This window comes from Ranitomeya imitator, chromosome 4, assembly GCF_032444005.1.
Source record: "Ranitomeya imitator isolate aRanImi1 chromosome 4, aRanImi1.pri, whole genome shotgun sequence".
Lineage (NCBI taxonomy): Eukaryota > Metazoa > Chordata > Amphibia > Anura > Dendrobatidae > Ranitomeya > Ranitomeya imitator.
Window position 1 is genome coordinate 647,175,151 of NC_091285.1, and position 6,235 is coordinate 647,181,385.

The following is a 6,235-nucleotide window of genomic DNA, read 5'->3' on the forward strand; positions in this document are numbered from 1 at the left end:
ATAGCACCTCACTTCTCTTATTTTCCCATCACGCCTCTCATTTTCCCAATCACATCTTTCATTTTCCCCCTCACATCTCTCATTTTCTCCCTCACACCTCTCATTTTCTCCCTCACTCCTCTCATTCCCTCCTAACACTTGTCATTTCAACCTCACATCTGTCATTTTCTGATCACTCCACTATTTTTCCTCACTTCTCTCATTTTGCACTCACACCTTTTCATTTTCACCTCACACCTCTCATTTTCACCTCATCACCTCAGTATATACATGTTTGTCATCTCCCTTATATATAGTATACATCTGTATGTCATCTCCTGTATATAGTATATACCTGTATGTCATGTCCCCTGTATATAGTATATACCTGCTGTGTGTCATCTCCCCTATATATAGTATATACCTGAATGTCATCTCCTTCTATATATAATATATACCTGTATGTCATCTCCTCCTGTATATAGTATATACCTGTGTGTCATCTCCCCTGTATATAGTATGTATCTGAGTGTCATCTCCTCCTGCATATAGTATATACCTGCATGTCATCTTCTATATATAGCATATACCTGTATGTCATCTCCTCCTGTATATAGTATATACCTGTGTGTCATCTCCCCTGTATACAGTATATATCTGAGTGTCATCTCCTCCTGCATATAGTATATACCTGCATGTCATCTTCTATATATAGCATATACCTGTATGTCATCTCCTCCTGTATATAGTATATACCTGTATGTCATCTCCTCCTGTATATATATGTACCCATGTCATCTCCTCCTCTATATAGTATATACCTGTGTGTCATCTCTCCTGTATATAGTATATATCTGTGTGTCATCTGCTCCTGTATTAGACCTCGTTCACACGTTATTTGCTCAGTATTTTTACCTCAGTATTTGTAAGCTAAATTGGCAGCCTGATAAATCCCCAGCCAACAGGAAGCCCTCCCCCTGGCAGTATATATTAGCTCACACATACACATAATAGACAGGTCATGTGACTGACAGCTGCCGTATTTCCTATATGGTGCAATTGTTGTAGTTTGTCTGCTTATTAATCAGATTTTTATTTTTGAAGGATAATACCAGACTTGTGTGTGTTTTAGGGCGAGTTTCGTTTGTCAAGTTGTGTGTGTTGAGTTGCGTGTGGCGACATGCATGTAGCGACTTTTGTGAGATGAGTTTTGTGTAGCAACATGCGTGTAGCAACTTTTTGTGTGTCGAGTTACATGTGACAGGTTAGTGTAGCAAGTTGTGTGCAGCAAGTTTTGCGCATGGCGAGTTTTGCGCGTTGCGAGTATTATGTGTGGTGCCTTTTGAATATGTGCAAGTTTTGTGTGAGGCAACTTTTGCATGTGTTGCAACTTTTGTGCATGTGGCAATTTTTCCGCGTGTGCAAGTTTTGCGTGTGGCGAGTTTTTCATGAGGAGAATTTTGCACTTGTGGCGAGTTTTGCAAGAGCCTAGTTTTTGCATGTGGCGAGTTCTGCGCGTGGCGAGTTTTGAGTGGCGACTTTTGTGTTTTGACTTTTATGTGGCGAGGTTGGTGTATTTGTGGTGAAATGTGTGCTGAGGGTAATATGTGTTCAAGCACGTGGTAGTGTGTGGCGCATTTTGTGTGTGTTCATATCCCCGTGTGTGGCGAGTATCCCATGTCGGGGTCCCACCTTAGCAACTATACAGTATATACTCTTTGGCACCATCGCTCTCATTCTTTAAGTCCCCCTTGTTCACATCTGGCAGCTGTCAATTTGCCTCCTACACTTTTCCTTTCATTTTTTCCCATTATGTAGATAGAGGCAAAATTGTTTGGTGAATTGGAACGCGCGGGGTTAAAATTTCACCTCACAACATAGCCTATGACGCTCTCGGGGTCCAGACGTGTGACTGTGCAAAATTTTGTGGCTGTAGCTGCGACTCCTCCAACACTTTTCCTTTCACTTTTTCCCCATTATGTAGATAGGGGCAAAATTGTTTGGTGAATTGGAACGCGCGGGGTTAAAATTTCACCTCACAACGTAGCCTATGACGCTCTCAGGGTCCAGACGTGTGACTGTGCAAAATTTTGTTTCTGTAGCTGCGACGCCTCCAACACTTTTCCTTTCACTTTTTTCCCCATTATGTAGATAGGGGCAAAATTGTTTGGTGAATTGGAAAGCGCGGGGTTAATATTTCACCTCACAACGTAGCCTATGACGCTCTCGGGGTCCAGACGTGTGACTGTGCAAAATTTTGTGGCTGTAGCTGCGACGGTGCAGATGCCAATCCCGGACATACACACACACACACACAGCTTTATATAGTAGATATTATAGCAAATGGGAAAAAATCCAAAAATGTTTAAAAAAAATACATGGAACACAAAAACCTGCTTTAAGCATTTGTTCATTTTTAGATGATACATTCCCTTTAACAAAATGTTGACTAATATGTAGTATGTTTTTTTCCATGAAAGCAGTAAAGCTCATGGATCTTGTATTTCATGCTTGTCATTATCTCTTTGGGGAAATAGCTTTTCATGCTCAGAATCTCCTTTGCGTATGTCATGGCGCCCCCCACATCCTTAAGGACAGAGCAACAACATAATACTTGTGTGTGTACGGGAATGGTAGATGTGGCTGTTTGTGTATATTTATATATTTGTGTGTGGGGGAGGGGGTGGTTATATAACAGTAATTACGTCTAATTGTTATTTCTAATGAATCATCGTCACATCTAATTGTGCAGAAGATGAAGCGGAGCGTGCCCTGTGGGAGCAGCGTGACATGTAGCCTGTTCTGCGTGTGGCAAACACTTCATCGTCGGATGTGTGAGGTCTTCATTGACAGCTGTCGGAGAACCCAGGTTGTCATTTTGCAGTCTGATAATATAATCGCCTAGGTCTGATGGAGGGCAGGGAGACCTGTTTGTTTTGTTAGGGTATGTGTCCACTTTCAGGATGGCCGGCGGTATCGCCGGAGCGGCTTAGCCGCTCTGCGGTAAGCCCCGCCCCCTTTCTGGGACGCTATGATGCCGGATGTGTTCACAGCACACATCCGGCATCATCGCTCCCCACCATAGGGGCCTGTGCTATATCTTGCGGCGACGCAGCGTCGCCGCAAGATATACGGACATTCTGCGATCTGAAAAGACGCGCAGCATGTCCGGAGTCGCAGGGCCGCCGCGTGCGTGTTACCACGCATAGTGGAGATGGGATTTCATTAAATCCCCTCCACTATGCTGTAACATCTGGACGCTGCGTGTCTGACGCTGCGTCCCTATGCAGCGTCAAACACGCAGCGTTTACTGCACGTGGACACATACCCTTAGAGTTTTTTGCATCCCTAAGTGGTTTTTATATTTCTGGCAAAATTGCCCTCCTGTATTGATGTATTGAGGGACATTCCCATCTGTGGAGACACGGGGGGTCAGCAGGCGCCCCAGTCTGCTAGCCAAAACCGCATGGACCAAGGAGCGTCCCGCCAAACGCCCGCTCTCCCTTTAACGTGAGCATAACGCTGCTCAGACAACACAGGGTGAGGGTAAAATGTGCCAATACTTTATTGAACCCCAAAACAGGCAAATAAAACGTAGAACAATCCCAGCAAAATACCCTAAGATGGTGCACATTACAGAGTCTCACCCTTCCACTGACCCGCTGGGATAATGGCAGCTGTTACTTCAGATCTTCCAGGGTCGACTACCCCACCTGTGGCATGCACACAGAGAGGAGATAACAACAAGCGTAGGAAGATGACCGTCCATTCAGGTACAAGGCCAATTGACCGGAGGGTCACAACCTGGCTTCATATTCCAGGGTCGACAACCACACCTGTGGCATGTAGAGAGGAGGTAACAACAAGCATAGGAAGATGACCGTCCATTCAGGTACAAGGCCAACTGACCGGAGGGTCACAACCTGGCTTCTCTGAACATCTCCATGGAGCCAGGCAACTGGCAGGTCCCAATCCTGGCTTTCTCCAAACATATTCATAGGTGCCAGGTGACCGGATAGTCCTAACCTGGGTTTCACAAACTTATCCATAGTTCCACGATGGTCAAAGTTGCTATCTGTATTATTCCAGCTGGGGCCGAAATTGGCATCCTTTAGAATAATATAAGGTCCCTCGTGATGGAGCCATGATGTCTTGGCTGCTGTCTTGTCTCTTGTCCTTTGGATGTCTGGATGTCTTGGCTCAATCTCTGGCTGTGTCTCTCAGAGAGGCATATCACTTCTTTTTATGTTTAACAAGTGTCCTTCAATCCAGCATCACAGATAAGGGGACGAATGGTGATGACCAAGTTGCTTTATTTGATTATGTAATCTATTTGCATGTTTTCCTCCTCTGTTTTAAAAGTCAACAAAGTATCTATCTGGCCTAGACAATGCATAATTAGCATATCAGTAAACATCACTAGTCATCAAAGATAAGAGCACAATATTTTACATAAAATGGTAACTAACAAATCAATATTACAAGCAAAAGTCTGTTTTCTTGACCAAACAGAATAAAACACAAATAGAAAAGTCAACATATAGATAACAGTCTATTCTTTCTGACTTGCTCAAAAATAGTCATTTGGTTAGTTAAGATACAATGCTGTGTCTCCATACCATCTAAATAAGTGATGGCATATCACTAATGATTACCGGGGGTCCTACTTCTGGATTGGCATTTGATCCAGAAGTAGGACCCCCAGTAATCATTAGCGATATGCCAGACAAAGTATGAAGAACTCACGTTTCATAAAAGCCTTGTCGACCCCCTGATGAAGCATTTGTGAAACGTGCTGGATATGCTTGGTGGGTGAACCAGCATACTGTGGCTACCAGCATGCCTATTATTATATCTCATCTTGACTTTTAGGGTGTTTTTCATTCTTTTTCTGGTATGCCAAGACTCCTTTTCTGCGTATACATCGGCTGTTTCAGATTAGTGGGCTGGTTTAGCTAATGAAGTAAACCAGACATAGTACTAACCACAAGCCAACAGCTTCTGAGTCTGGGACAACTGCTGATATCTTCAGATGGGGGGACCTTTGGAAACAAAAGTGTATATTCATATGAGGAACACATTTCTAGTTTATTTTTTAAGTGGAATATCCATTTAATGTTCACATTTTGTAGAAGTGGTGAATTAAAAGTTACCCCTTGCTTGGTGACCCTTTTGTTACTGTTGATTGACAACTAGCTCACACTCCACCACCACTACTGAGGCTCAGGATCTTTATTTTTGCAGAAATAGCACCATTTTTGTCCATGGGCTGTGTCTTGTATTGCTAGCCCCAGGTCTATTTACACAATTGTAATACCACACATAGCCATGGACAGGGGTGGCGCTGTTTAAGAAAAAAAGCAACTTATCTTTATGGTAAATACCCTTCTATTAAAAGTATACAATATCTTGCGAAAGTATTCAGCCCCCTTGAACTTTTCAACCTTTTCCCACATATCATGCTTCAAACAAAGATACCAAATGTAAATTTTTGGTGAAGAATCAACAAGTGGCTGTTTCGGGGTCAGTGTTCTGGATCACTGCGTTGAGAAACACGTGTCTCCGCGGTGTTGGATGTTTTGGTCTTCACGAGGTCAATCATCCGTGCCTTTATAGACTTTCTACTAGGCACTGCTCCTGATAGCCAGTTTCCTACTCCACACTGATGAGGGGCAAAAACCCCGAAACAGCTGTCTGTGGATGGATACCATGCTTGGCATAGGTGGTTTTCCTTTATTGGATGTTTTCCTTTATTGGATGCTGCCCTTCCCTTGGTTGTTCCTTCCCGGGGAAAGGCCTGGCTATTCACTGCCTTCATGTAGTTGGTGACTTTCAGTCATCTACCTTTTCCTCATCACTGGTACTATTGGATTGTTTACTTTTTGTTTTTGTATTTATGTGAATAAAATGTATACGTTTTATACTAAATTGTTGATGTCATGAACATTTATGGGACAATATGCTCTTGGTTCACATGCTATATTATATAGTGGCAAATCCGGAGATTTTCCGCAAAATTAATGAACATGCTGCGTTTTTTTCCACGATGCGTTTTTTTTTCCGGAAAAAAAATGCAGGATGGGCACAAAAAATTGCGGATTGCATTCTAATAATGGGATGCTTAATGTAAGCTTTTTTAGCATTTTTGCAGCGGAAAACCAATGAAAAAACGCTAAAAAAAAATGCTAAAAATCCTGAACGTGGGCACAAAGCCTAAGAGTGCGGCAGTGTCATATTTGGTGGTGCCCATACTTCT